The sequence below is a fragment of the Vicugna pacos genome, chromosome 21, assembly GCF_048564905.1.
Source record: "Vicugna pacos chromosome 21, VicPac4, whole genome shotgun sequence".
NCBI classification, from domain to species: Eukaryota; Metazoa; Chordata; class Mammalia; order Artiodactyla; family Camelidae; genus Vicugna; species Vicugna pacos.
This window is the reverse complement of record NC_133007.1, coordinates 19,588,057-19,603,735: the sequence shown is the minus strand read 5'-3', so window position 1 is coordinate 19,603,735 and position 15,679 is coordinate 19,588,057.

The window sequence follows — 15,679 nt, the reverse complement described above, 5'->3', positions numbered from 1 at the left end:
CACAACTCACTCCTTTATATCCATTTACTTAGGAAGAACTGCATTGATGTACCCAGATCTTCCTCCTCTCCTGCCTTTGCCCTTGTTGCAATTTACATCATTGTCATTTCTCACCTGCTGACCTTGCAATAATCTTTTACCAGGCTTCCAGTCTCTAACCCATCTACAAAGGCATCAGGGTATTCTAAACATGCAAATTAGATTATGTCAGTAATTTATACAAAGATTTTTAGATTTTCAAATTGTACTGCTTGGGTACCATATTGAACTCACAGGGAAACCATGGGATATTTTAAATTTGAAAAGGAGACAGTGGAAGTTGCTCTGTACTGGGCACTGCTGCAACCTGTAGCTCAAGGTAGTTCACAATTTCAGTGTTACATCATGCGACATCCCTTTCAATGACATGTCTTCATGAAGCTGGGTTTTTGATGTTTGCTGTGATACTAAACAGGTATCATGAAGATCGTGATGGAAGAGGAAATGAGGGTGGTGATGTCCAATCCGATTCCAAGGTTTGAGAATTTGTACAGTGCCCGATAGGCATACACACATTCAATTAATAGTTGGCTATTTAAAAGCAGACAAAAAATATTCTTTGTTATTTTTCTTTAGTACACATAATTAGGGCATAAGTGCCCATTAAGTTGTTCGAACCTAACTACTTGATGATGGAACTGCTAAGTGTTTTGAGTTTGGATTTTTTTTTTCCTTTTTAGGCCAAGGGGCATGGTAAAAGAATTTCTGATACACTAAGGGCTTTGTGAACTGGGAGAGTCTTGGGACCTGTCACTTACAGGATAAATTTGTGTGAGTTTCAAGACCCTGTATACCCAAGACTCTGAAGCCTTTTCTCTTGCCAGTTCCCACTTTATCCTCGAGCAATACTGAACTATTTCAGTTTCTGTTACACCTCACACTTCCATGTGTTGGCACGTTTCTTCCCTTACTTTATGTTTTTTTTTTTTTGTGTGTTCAACTAGAAAATACTCATTTTTCAAGTCTCCACCCAAATTATAGCTGTAATACCTTTCTAAACATCAGGTTTTCCTTTTTTTATGTTACTACTTTCACTATAATTTCACTGCAGTTTGTATCATTATATTGTCTTTTTTTTTTTTTTTTTTTACACATCCTCCACTCTGCTAGACTTAATGTCTCTTAAAGCCAGTGACTGTATCTCTTTTTTGGTACTAATAGTACAGCACAGGGCCAGGCACCTGGCAGCCACTTACAGTGTTTATTTAAGGAATAGCCATTTTTCCCCCCTTAGCCAAGTTGATCTTAATCCGGGAAGAAACACTTACCTTTCATGATTTTTTTTTTCACAGCAAACATCAACAGATGTTTAGTATCTAGTCATTCAGTATTTTCGTTCTCATCTTTTTTCCCCCCAAATCAAAAGCCTTCATCAAGCCCTCAGTATAATCCCCATTAAAACCTATATTTGCTGTTTTGATTGGAGGGCAAATGGCAAAATTTAGAATTTTTTTCTAACGCCTTCTTGAAAATAACTCTTTGGGCTATGAAACTTTTAAAAGTTTATTAATAGAGGGAAGTTAATGCTCTGAAAGGAGACAGTAACATCTTGTATGTGTGACAGTTCCCAAGGCCTGATCTTGAAGGAAATTCTGTGTACCTGCAGACTTTTTTTTTTTAATTTTTTTTTAAATTATCTTTTTAAAAAAATTATCTTCTCTGAGTCCAGCTACTTACTTATTAGCTATATGTAGAGCAAATATTTAATTTCAGGTTCAACTGACATATTTCAAGGAGCTAATCCATTTTATGACAAAGCAAGGGAAATTGAAATATGCACCTTGCAGGGTGAAGTTAATACGTCTGATTTTCGTTTAACAGGATGTTTCCTATTTTTAGTAAGACCAGAAAACTTTTATATGAAATTCCATTTCAAATTCAGGGCCTGCCACCTATTTCAATTAAGTCGGCGCTCTCCCTCTGATTGAAGTACACTTTTCATCTTCCTCTCCATGTTGCCACCAGGGGGCATAACACAACTTGCATAACCAATGTCAGAATAACTAGTCTAAGATCTGAAACATCAAAGCCGAACATTAGTAAAGTGATAGAAACAATTCCAAAAAAGTGTCAGAAAGAACTTAGAGACAGTCTATTTAGACTCTAAATAGTTTCTAAATACTACTTTTAAATTATTGTTTAAAGTTAGCTGAAGAATGACTCATGCCAAAGCTCCAATTCTGACACCACTTTATTCTCCTTTTGAGATTATTTTATCCTCATTCTCCTAGTTCTTGGTTCAGGATTTCCAGCTCAGATTCCACGCAACTCTTAAAACTGACCTTTCCTGGGGCAAGAATTTGAGGTACCCATACAACAATGAGCAAGTCGCTTAGGAAATGAATCTAGACCATCACCCAGCATTGATATCTCGGTGTGACATTTTTTCCCTTCCGATAAGATGACAAAGTCAGTAATGTCACCGTCCTCTAATCCATTCATACTGCCACTACATAGAAATCCCTAGAATGCAAATTGAATCATCTCTCTGCCACTGCTTTACAAATCTTTGATGCTAACCCATTTTGGGGTAAGAGCCACAACGCTCTGAAGGACAATATTTTGAGGGAGGCAACGCAGGGTGGTACCACAGTTCTCAATCTGCAGTGCGTGTAAGATTTGCCTGGGGCACTGGTTAAACATGCCTTGATTTGGTGCATCTCTGGGAATCTACACTTGAGACAAGCACACCAAGTGCCTCCAAGGACAATAATCCTTGGAGATCACTTTAAGGAGCTCTGTTGTGTGATTAAGAGCATAAACTTTAGGATCAACATTTACATTTCTTCTTATAAAATGGGAATAATAAATACATCTTTAGCTCACATAAGGACTGAGTGAGTTTTGGAAAACAGCACGGTTCCCACCACACAGCAAATACCCGAATGGTAGCTGGTGCTGTTACAAATGCAGCTGTTAACAGACTGCCCCAGGGACCAATCTGATCTACTTTCTGTTTCCTGCACTACGTCTATTTGCAGTCCTTTACACCTACTTGGTGATGAATGAATAAATGTTTGCTGAATCAAAGAGTCTAGTCTGCTTGACCAAAATGAGCACAGGATTGTAAAGCAAATAGCTTACAGGGAAAGAAATCAGCTTTGTATTTTTAGTGCAAAGAACATAGATCATGATGGTTTTATCTTACCAAGCTGGGGGGTAGAGAAAAAGCAGATACTCAGAGAAAACGTGCAAGCTTCCCTTTGGCTCCACAGGGTGTCACTGCTGACTCCTCTTTCCAGGCTGAGCATAGGTGTAAGGGCTGTTCTGCGTTCAAAGAAGGGTTCTTAAACGTCAGGGCTGGTCAGCATCACATGGAGGGTTAAGGCAGATTCCTGCCAGAGTTTTGCATCCAGAATGTTCATTTCAATCAAGTTCCCAGGTGAGGCAGATGCTGCTGGTTCAGGGATCCCACTTAGAGAACCACTCAGAACCATCCCCGTGGAGAAGTCCACCCAGACCAGGGACGAGGCTTTTCTGCAGGTCTCGTACAGCAGTGAAGCACGCGGGTGTGCTTACCAGTCACCTAGAGATCTTGTCAAAATACAGAGTCTCATTCGGCTGCTCTGGGTGGGACCTGAGACCCGACACTCCTACAAAGTTCCTCGGGGATACGGATGCTGCTGGACCGCGACCACACTTTGAATACCAAAGTGGATAGCCCTCCCCGCCTCTTATCGATTCCACCTTCACATTACTGAGTTCTTCACGTTTCAAGGCAGAGATGGTTCATGTAAAGTGCTCGGCACAGCATGCAGTGCGGGGTCAAGCACTTTACCTTGCGTTAGCCACGGTTAGGATGATGCATTGAGTGCAGTGGCGAAGAATGTGTGTTTTGGAGAAACTTTCAAACTCCGTGTTTGCAACTTACCAGCTGTGTGAACTGGGGCATCTTACAGAATGGCCCTGAGCCTTGGGTTCCTCGTTTTTAAATTAGGGATTATAGTCGTCTTTACGTCACAAAGTTGTAAGGATTAAATCCGAAAATAAATGTCAGTTACTTAGCACTGTTTGTAGATGGCTATTATTATCGGTAAAACCCAAGAAATAGAGGTGACAAAAATGGCTGCAGCAGGTGCTAGGGTGAGCTATTACAATTTGAAAGAAATATAATCTAACCAGAAAAAAAAATACTATATTCATGATTGTGACCTACTTACTACTAACATTTATCTCTCCCAGGTATGTCACTAAGGAAGGGAAAAAGGCTTTGGAAAATACTGAGATGCTTAAAGCCATCTTTTAGGCTAGATTTGGAGAAAAAAAAAGTTATGGAAATATTAATATTTTTTCAAAGTTTCTCAGAAATCAGTTGCATTTTGTCTGGGAAAGTAAATTTGTCCTGATGCAATCAAGGCAACTTTGTACCAGTGTTCTTTCAAGCCAGAGACCATAATTTATTTTTCAATCTACAGAATTTAGCATATAATAGAAGCAAAATGATACTTGGTGAAAAATGAATAAAGAAACCCTCCTGTATTCAAAGGTACAATAGGCTGGCCCCTGTTAGGTTCTCCTGTTAATTTTCTATTTTTCTTAGAAGGGTTCCTTTAGTTCTCTCACTGCCTCAGTTTTAGCACTGAATGTCCCACATTCCAGCAAACCCCTCAGCTCTGCGCAAACCAGGATGGATCGTACATGTGCTAAACATGCGTATTACATGAAGCCCTATTTGGCCCCATATTCATATCCATGGTTGGCCTTCCCTTACTTTCACAGAATTTAGGTCTCTTCTTTAATCAATAACTCAACAGGTATTTGGACTAAAATTCCACTTTACATCAGGTGCTATGTAAGTATGTACATTGGAAAAAGTCAAGAAGTCAAGTGAGAGAGACAATGCCTGCTCTCAAGAGCAGGAAAAAGTTGACTTTCCTCCCAAAGATGACTGCAGAGTAAACAGTCCCTTCAGTGCAGCCCTGCTCCCATCAGTCTCAGGAAACATGTCCCCACAAAGTCTTTTAAGTAGGTAGGTCATTGGCATGAGAGGTTAGGTGGCCCTGCTATGGTGGAAGAGGACCAGGAGTCATGATCAGACTCATAGGTGCCCACTGAGAACTTTTCCCTGTTCTCCTGGATAAAATTATTTTTCATTTTCTATTTTCCCTAAGGTCGCCATCTATCTTTTTTCCTGGTTAAAAGTGAATTTCTACTAAGAAATTATTAACATCCGACATGGGGCCCTAGCCCAGAAACCCTGACACAATAAGTGAAATGCTGTGTTTTCATTGATTCTCCACCAAATCACAGTAACCAGCACTGTTTTCAACGTGATGAAAACTCTCTAATGTGCTTAATTTGTCATCAGCTAGTTGTGTCTATTCTGGACATTCACAATGTCAGACAGACCCTAGTTTGTTTTTTTCAGAAATGTGGTTGTAACATCTCATCATCAAAATCTTTACACAGCGATTGAGTGTAAAGACATTCTTGTTTTCGTTTAAGAAAGGTATCACATTTCAGACGTAGATAAGGTTGCTACACTGTGAATAAGAATGAACATCCATGTACCATCACCTAACTGAAAAAAGAAGACGTTCAGCAATACGATCGAAGCCCTTTGCAGGATGACAAGCCCCTTCACGGCCCTCAGGTAACTATTATCCTGAAGCTGAAATTTATTATTTCCATGAATTTCCTTATGCTGCCTGGATGAAGCGTCCCTAACCATGCACAGGCATGCTGTTGAACGGCATACTGTATGTTCTTCTGCAACTTACTCTTTTCACTTAATGGGAACAACTTGAGCGACGACTTCGCTTTATTCAGTTCTGTCCAGACCCATAGCGCCTAGAACAGTGCCTGTCACATGGGAGGCACTCACACAGTCCTTGAACGAGTAGGCCTTCTAGTTCTGAGCTATGTCTGTATCTATCTAAACAAAATTCGTTTTGTTTCATTTTCACTTTCGCCTCATATTTCATTTCATGGCTCTAGCACATACTCCTGCTGAAGGACATTTTGAAGGCTTCCTACATTTAATTTTTCATGTGATTATTATACATGTGCTATGCACTGAGAAACCCTGTTTACATATTTCTTTATGCACTCGTGGTGAAATTTCTCTGGCATAGAGAACGCCAAAGAACAGAATTACAGGTCTCCAAAGTGGTTTTCCATTTTACCTTAGCACCAGCAGCTTCTCTGTGTTCCAGAGGTTTCATGTCATCGTCACCACGCAGTGTAATCAGACTTCTTGAAGTGTGCGGATGCCAGGAATGTGAAATGACGTCTTGCCTCAGTTTCCACTTTCCATCTCCCTGTTTACCAGTGAGGATAAACATACTTCCATGTATTTATTGACCATTTAGGTTTTCTCTTTGGTAAATGACTTGTTCATGTATTTAGGTCATTTTTCTATTTGGTTATTTATTTATTTGTTTTCCTCATTGCCTTCAATACGTGTTTTTCCATTCTGGATACTACTGGTTGTCAGCTGTATGCTTTGCAAATGTCTTCTTCCATTTGTGGTTTGCCTTTCACTTTCTCCTCCCCACAGCATTTAAAAAAAACTTTTGGGTTGGGCTGCTTGTTTGTTTTTGTTGTTGTTATTAAGTTGTATGAGCTGTTTGTATATTCTGGAAATTAAACCCTTGTCAGCCGCATCATTTGCAGATGTTTTCTCCCAGCCCATAGGCTGTCTTTTTGTTTTTTATAAACTTTCATTGGAGCACTTGTTCCACTGAATTGTAATTTTTAAATCCACTGCATCCACCAAGCCCATTAAAAAGTTTAACCCACGAGACTGTGAGGTCCTTGAAGGCAAACATGTGTCATTTGCGACTGAGGGCCCAGCACTGTGCCTTGTTCTTATAGGGACCCAATCAACACTTTTTGATTTTGAGTTTTAATTTTTGAAATGGATAAGGCTCATTTCCCTCGGACAAGGTGAAAAGCAGCTGGCAGAGGGAGTGCAGGGGTTGGAAAGCCAGAGCCCATGGGCCAGTCCAGCCTATGCTCTGCTTTTGTAAATAAAGGTTTATTGGAACATGGGTAGGCTCACTGCTTACATATTGTCTGTGGCTGCTCTCCTGCTGTGATGGCGGAGTTCAGGAGTTGTGACAAAGACCATATGACCCACAGGTCCAAATACATTTTACTATTTGGCCCATCAGGAATCCGGAAGGTTGTGACCCTGGTCTAGTAGGTAAAGGCGGATGCCCTGGGAAGCGTGCTTATATCACATATTTATGGCTTCAAAAGAAAGAGTGCACCTAATCTCTTTTCTGTTATTTTCCTTACAAGGTCAGCCTATGTATTTTGCAACTCTTTACGTCTGAGACAGGAGGGAAGTGGGCAGGGCACAGCCATTCAAGGAATGACACAGCAAGTAACACTAAGATGGCGGGATTTTCAATTCCCAAAGAACTTGTGGCCCGAGATGGTGGGAGATTTGACTTCCACTAGACCTTGAGCTTCATTATACACTCATTGTAACACGTAGCATGCTAACTGGCTCTCCCACAGGTGCCATGACAGTTCCAAGGCTGACCATAAAAGGTCAAGAAGTGGGCGGTGGCCCAGTTCCTGGGAATCCCCGCCGCTTCCCCAAGTAGATGGAATGATCCTCAGACTTGTTAGCATGTGAAGTTATGAGCCCGTAAAAACTAGCAACCCCTAGTCCTGGGGGACGCTCTCCCTCCTGAATGAGATGGCCCGCGCTCTGTGGAGGGTGTAACTACTTTCACTTTGAGCACTCACTCCCGTGCCTTGTGGCCTCTCAGCCCCTCGCCTTCTGATACGGACAGCACCATGTCTACAGAATGCGCATCTACTTTTACTTTCAGCCGAGCACCCAACCCCACACCTCATGGCCTTTCTCTGGCCTTCTGAGACAGCCTGCGCTCTGCCTATGGAGTATGTGTCTCTATAAATAAATCTACCTTTACTCAACTGTGGCTTGCTCTTGAATTCTTTCCTGCTTGAAGCCAAGGACCCACACGTAGCAGGCTGTGATCCCAGGGACTCAGCCGAGACTGGGACACAGCCATCCTCTCTCCCCACATCCTTTTTCCTCTATCACCTCATCTTATCTTCAAAGAATGAGTAACAGAATGTATGGAATATTTTTAAATAATCTGAATTAAAATGTAGTCCCCGAACAATGCCATCATTCTATCTTTAATCCATCAATACAGGAATGGATCTGACTTCATAAAAATATTCATGAAAAATTGCCCCCTGGACCGTCAACCACTCAAGGACAGAGCGAATGTCTTTGGATTCCTTTATAATCCACCTTCCCCTCCTGCCTCCCCTGGTACCTCATTCGTGTTCTGCTCACAGAGGTTGCCCCATAAATGTGGACTTGTGGCTCGTGATATTTTAGTGCATTATTTACCTGGTTGTGCTTTATAAGAAATAATTGCAGCAGATAGAGAAGGTGTAGGTTGGATGTGGGCTGGGGTGGGCTGGGGCGGGGTTGGGGGTTGAGGCACAGGGACAAAGGGATGCTATGGAGAAAGTTGATCCTAAAAGCATTTGCTAATTTACAACTCCTGGGACCGCTTAAACCACTTTCAAATTTTGCAGCCTTTGGCATTTTTGCGGTTTTTCCATATCTTTGCTGCTGTTCAAGGACCACAGATAAGAAAGCCTCAGACCTTGCTCTGTTCTGGAATAATGAAATTGGAAAGAAAAGATCTTTTTCATCTTTTTAACATTAAAAAAAAAATCTAGTCAAAGCGCAGCAGTTCAACAAATATTACTCATGTCGCGGCAAGAAGAAAAGGGGACTTTTGAATTAAAAATAAAAGGAAAAGACGAACACAAGAGGCATTGTTTGCATATCAGAAAAATTAATCTACACAGGAAAGTGTAAGAGCCTGCAATTCAGAAAGCAAAGAATTAGGACAGCCCAGCTGAGAATAATTTTCTAGCCAGTTAATTTAATTGCATAAATCATTCCTTTGTTAGCAATAAAGAGATATAATTAAAATGAGATTGCCTCTAGTTTCTATTCTCTAGAAACTAAAGGAATTGATTTTGGGCAAAGCATCCTTCCAAATACCAGATCGGCAAATTACATTTACCTTTTTAGAAAAGCTAAATTATTTTGCCGTAATATCATGGTGGGTTTAATTAATTATAGATCTGCCATACGATCTTAAAGAAATAATTTATTTAATGTCCTTAGAACAGAAGTTTGCAATCATCTGTGTATCCCTTTGGTAGATGGCATGCAGAATTTTACAAACAGGTCAGAAGTTTAACAGGCAGCTGTCAGGAGGAATTTGAGGCAGTGCAACGACTGTTTGGGGTTTTGGTTTGCTGTCCTTGTTTAAGATGAAAAACGCCACTGCTTAGTATTGCATAATTTAACTGCACTCATTTAGACTGGCTTTATTCTAAAATTGCTACTGGTAATTATTTGCTGTCTCTGAACTTTTGGGATTTAAAGAGCCTATAATTGTCCATTAAATAGGGGGAAATCAGATCAAAGAGGAATGCAAAAAGTCTCCCACTGTAGAGCCCAGGTCTGCTGATCAGTCAATTGCATGTCAGAGAGAATTACAAGCTGTGACAGAGAAGAGGCTCATTTTTATGGTAATGCATTTGAATTTTTAAAAATGTACTACACTACACTTGCTTGCTCCAGATTTTTGAAATTCATTGGCATTATTTGGCAACAGGGATTTACACAGTGGTGGGAGGTAATCCCACTGGCCTTCAGAGAGCCTGGGCTCAGGGAAAACCATGCCTCTGCTCTGTGGCAGCCTTCGAAGTTCTCACACCACATCCTCGCTCCACAGAGGCTGGTGGCCCTCTCCCTGTTTTAAACTGCACAGTATTGTTTACCTGAGAGCAGTGGGGGAGCTTGTCATCATGCAGGGCCGCAGAAAGGGTTTTGATTGTGTTGATAATGTTTTCTCTTTGAAGTTAGGCAGTGGAACAGGAACGTTCATTATTATTCACAGTGTGGTAGGTCGCCTGGCATATTTCTGAAAGAGAATCCATTTCTTCACGGAAAACAGAAATACTGTAAAGTGCTTCATTTTTGTACTCGATGCAATGCTTGGTTTTGCTGTTGGAGGCTTACCTTATTGACCTGTTAGAACAAGAAATACATACCATCATTTATCTGGATTCCAGTGGCTCATAAGGAGGCAGCCGGAGGAGAAACTTAGCCCAGGACTCAGGAGAGATGAGATCTCCCTGCATGATTTCCACTGCTCAGTGAAAGCAGCTGGACAGTGAGCAAGACCGTTCTGACACTTGACTCCCCGTTCACTCCATAGAGCAGTACAAATGGACCTGAGCTCCCTCTGCTTAAAAATTTGCTGAAGACTCTTTTCTCTGCTGGGACAATCTCTGTGGTGGACATCTTCTACGTAGGTGCTGCTAGAGCAGGTCCAGACCTCGGGTCCCAAATGCTTTCTAGACTTTTCACCTAATGCCACAACTTTCAGTCTCACATTCCTTGTCTTGGCTCACTGCCTGACACCTGGACTGACTGGCTGGTCCCTCGTCAACCCTTTCAGTGCACTCAAAGCTGGCGTTATCTCATTCCCTTTGCGAGTGAGACTGTTGACTTTAGCACAGGCCATAAGTGTAACAAAAATACCTAAAAATTCATGTTGAGGTTAATCAACAAATGCTGATTTATTTGGACAATCTGGACTGGAAAACTAACATGGAGGGCATATTTAGTGTTAAAAATGCAATGGCGTCAGCTGGAATTGTCATGGAATTGACATAATATTACATTGTTAGGATTAGAAACAGCTCTTTATCCTTGAGTAGTTTCAAACTTATCACTTGATTCTGGATAAACTCTGCTAATTAATCTCAACATTAGGCAATTTGGTTCCTGCTACAATATATTGTTTTTCTTAATCCACATCAGTCAGACGGGGTTTCGGACCTGCTCCACCAGTAATGTGGTTTGGTTATACTTTCTGTTTGGGAAGTTTATTCATGGGTGGTACAGATAATGTTGTTAATTAATTGGGTGTATTAAGGGGTATTTCACGTATATGTGAAATCTAAAAGACAAAACAAATGAGCAAACAAAACAGAAACAGAGCTGTAGATACAGAGAAAGAGGAGGAGGTTGCAGTGGGTGGGGGTGGAAAGGGAGATTAAGAGGCACATGCTTCCAGGTGCAAAAATAAATGAGTCACGGACATGAACTGTACAGTGTGGGGACCATAAGTGCAGTATCTTTGTATGCTGACTTATAACTAGACTTATTGTAGTGATCATTTTGAAATGTTTAGAAATATCAAATCAGTATGTTGTATAACAGGAACTAACAGTGTTATAGGTCAATTATCCCTCAAAAACAAACAAATTCATAGAAAAAGAAATCAGATTTGTGGTGACCAGAGGCAGAGGCTGGGTGGAGGGGAAACCAGATGAAGACAGTCAAAATTTACAAACTTCTAGCTATAAGATAAATAAGTACTCCAGATATAATGTCCAACATGATAAATCTAATTAACTCCACTGTATATTATATATAAAAGTTGTTTAAGAGAGAAAATCCTAAGAGTTTTCATCACAAGGAAATTTTTTTTCTATTTAATTTTATATCTATATGAGATGATGGATGTTCACTAAACATCTTGTGATAACCACTTCATCATGTATGTAAGTCAAATTGCTAGACTGTACACCTTAAGCTTTTACAGTGTTGTATGTCAATTACATCTTAATAAAACTGGAAGAAGGAAAATAAAGTAAAAAAAAAATCATTTTCTCCAAGAACTTTTTCCAAACCTAGGTAAGGCCCCCTGGAGCATCCTCACATATATTATCCTTTTTCTATTAAAGACACTTAACACTATTGAAACTACTGAATAAATAACTGCCTTCCACACTAGATATAAGGAGCATATGTGTGTCGTTCACAGTTATATTCCCAGGGCCTAACACAGTGCCTGGCACATAATAGATGCTCAGTAATAATCCAGGTGGGAGAGTGCATGAGTGAAATCAATGTTTCTGCTCTGGTTTTTCGATCAGATCCCAAAGAGAAAAATGCCACATTCTCCCAAGAGGGGGGGTAAACATTCTCCTGCCACCCCAGCATGTAGACAATCCAGTGGGCAGAATGCTGACTGCAGGCGAAACTCAGATTAGAAAGCCGAGGCACCAAGCAGACAGAGGAGCTATTCCTAGGGTGGGAAGTAATTAGCACACATTTGGCAGAGTGTGTTGGAAGGAGCAAACATCCTTAGCAGTACTCTTGGAAAACGTTCAGAACTTAAAGCTGAGAACAAAACAGTGACCAACTGCAGACTAGATACTAAGAAAAATCTTCACGTAGTAATGAGGGCTGTACTGTTTGGAGGCATCAGTCCAGAGAGACCGGGGTACGACAAGAGCGGAGTGTAATATATGGCAGAATCACCAAAATTAGAACTAGACAGAAGAGGAGGAATCTGGCTGTCTCTAGAACAGACATTTTTTTTCTCTTGGCCAAAATCAAGCTAAAGAATCTTTTTCTAACTTTTCTTTTTTTTTAATGGAGGTACTGGGGATTAAACCCAGGACCTCGTGCATGCTAAGCATGCGCGCTACCACTGAGCCATACCCTCCTCCTTCTAATTTCTTAACGAGGAAGGAATTGAAGAGGAGTGTCCAAACCCTATTTTATGGTTGCTCTAGTTGATATAAAAAGAGTTCTTCCTAAATTAGTCAGATTCCTTAAAGTGAGTAATTTCACTTGCAGTTTGTACTTTTGTGTTTTCATAACATCTTAATGTTTTTTTTTTTAAGTTCAATACTATTGCACACTTAGACTAGGTAGCTGCTACTGTGACTCTCACAGTCAACACGCTGGCCCTCAAGTGAGCAAATTAGGTAATTTGTAGCTTTGCTTCAACAAGCTTATTTCCTCTCTGGATAAGCTACATAAAATTCAATGGAATCATTTGGTAGATGATGAAATCCATCAAATGACTTGACCAACCAAAGTGTACGACGGTGTTCTGATGAAAGAAAGAGGGTCCGACTGGGGCTCAGGAGAACAGGAATTCTGCCATAACCGTGCATAATTTAGACACATCACCTCACCTCCATGCTCTCCCATATCTATTAATAGTCCTACAGTTTCTCTAAGGAAGATATTTTGCCATTCTAGCAAAACCTTTTTTTTTAACGTAAGTATAGTTGATTTACAATGCTGTATTAGTTCCTGGTGTACATACAGCATAGTGATTCTGTACACACACACACACACACTATATATAATACATATATATCAGAATATAAATAAAATGGAATTTATATATATAAAGAATAATTTGTATATATATTCTTTTTCATTAGAGGTTACTACAAGCCATTGAATATAGTTCCCTGTGCTATACAGTAGGAGCAAAATCTTAAAACTAGAGTTAGCAGGTAAAATACAGTATGCCCAGTTAAATTTGAATTTCAGATAAAAGAGGAGTAATTTTTTACGTATAAATATGTCCCATGTTTATATTTATTGTTTCTCTGGAATCCAAATTTAACTGGACAGCCTGTCATTTTTATTGGCTAAATCTAGGAATCCTAATTAAAATCTATTCATTATTAAAAGAGAAATACTGTTTTTTTCCCTCAGTTCTTTCTAACCATAATCACATAAAGCCACGGAAGGTTAGAGAAGGAGTGAATGAAGGTTCCTGGAGCTCTTACTGAATGTCAATTGCTGTCACATTCAACATAAACTTGGAGTTTGTAAGAAGGGGAAAGAGTTAAGAGTCTGCTGAGGGACGTGGCCTTGGTGAAGCTGGTGACTGGATTTCTACCTGTGCTCTTAGGTTGTTCATATCTCTGTTAACACAGCAGGTTGGTGTGTTTTGCAGTATTTATCTCCTTTGATAAAAGCCAGATACTGATGAGGCTGTGAACTCAATTTTCAGGAGGTTCCACTCTCTTAGTTTAGGGGACCTCAGTTACATTACACTGGGGAAAGAGGGGCCCTTTGATAAATCACACACAACCAGCTGATTGATTGATTCTAAGAATTCAAATATTGAGGCATTCATTTTAATTAAGTACTTCATTGGAAAACACATAACACAGACTCTAGTCTCTAAGACCGTGACTATATAATTTTATAGCCCAAAATTTAATCAGCAGGTGCTGATGAATCCTGCTCTAAGAATCATCCATAGCAAGACAGTTGCCTGGATTCTCTGTGCTTCAGAAAGGGAAGGGAGGTGGCTGGTGCTGCTGAAAACATAGATGGTCATCTTTCTAGTTTTGTTCCCTTGTTCCCTGGGAATTTTGTGAGCTCAGCTGAAAGCTAATTCCCCTTTTTAGCACCAGTGTTCATACAACCATCATTTAATATTTGTAAGAATTTACAAAATAATCCCCTTTTAAACGTATCCAGCTTGGAGTTGTTAAGACTGGGTTCAAACTTCCATGGTTCACTTTCAATCAGTTGAATACAAGGCCCTTCCTGATACCACCTTCCCATCTGGGCCCCCTTCTTCATTTTGGTCCTCTTCCCCCAAACTGCACAGTGTTTCTCTCCCTGACCCACTCTCCTGCCTAGAATGCCCTCACTTTACTTTGTTTAGCCAGATGGTTTTAATACTCCCTTCAACCTCCAGCTCAAAGGCCAGCCCCACCCCAGCAGTCAGTTCCACCTTCCCCCTCAGACTGCATTGGGTGCTCTTCCTCTGGGATCCCACACGTGCCTCGATGTGTCTCTACCACTAGGTGCAAGCACACCAGATACACATTTAAAAATATTTGTTTTTATCTGTTTCTAAAAGTAAAGTCTGCATGTAGAAAATGAAAAATGAAAAAGTATAAAAAATTAAAAATCACCAGTAATTCTATCATTCAGAAATACAGTGTTAATATTTGGATGTATTGCCTTTCAGACTTCTTTCTATGTGCATTGTGATGGGTTAACTACAAAATTTCCCCATTTCTCCACCCCTGCCTATAATTTTGTCATTGTGATGTGACTCTGAGGCTCCTTCTCTCAAGAAGTGAGGTCTGTTTTCCCTCCCTTTGATTTGGGTTGACCTTGTGACTTTCTCTGGAAAACAGAACATGGCAGAAGTGATGGTGTACCAGTTCTGAGCCTTGTACACTTCCACTCTCTCTCATGGAACTCTGATTCACCATGAGATCAACCCCAGGCTAGTATGATAAAAACCAAAAGAACATTTGGAGAATAAATGAGTCACTTCAGCTGAGCCATCCTATATCAATTCCCAACTGACCAGCTAATCAAAGATGTCCACACAAGCCCACTTGAGGTAAACCTAGATGAAAATTGCCTAGGTGAATCCAGCCCAAAGTGACTGCAGAATTATGAACTAAGTAAATAGTTATTTTAAGTCACTAGGTTTGGGGGAGTAATTTGTTACACAGCAATAGCTTATTGATACATATATACATATGTATACATATATACATATACATGGCAGATAGTACAATTCCAACAAATTTGTATCCTGCTTTCCCTTTAACATTTTAATCAAAATCATACTATTAAAAAAAGCTTGCCAAGCACTGTATTTATCACTATATAATAACCTATCATTTGGATATACCATAAAACCTTACATTTGTCTATTATTCTATATTTACATTGTCTTTTCAAAATTTTTTTATAATAGAGAGCAGTTTAATGGACATCTTTAAAGTAGAAGTAGAATTATTGGTTAAAAGCCATAAGAAC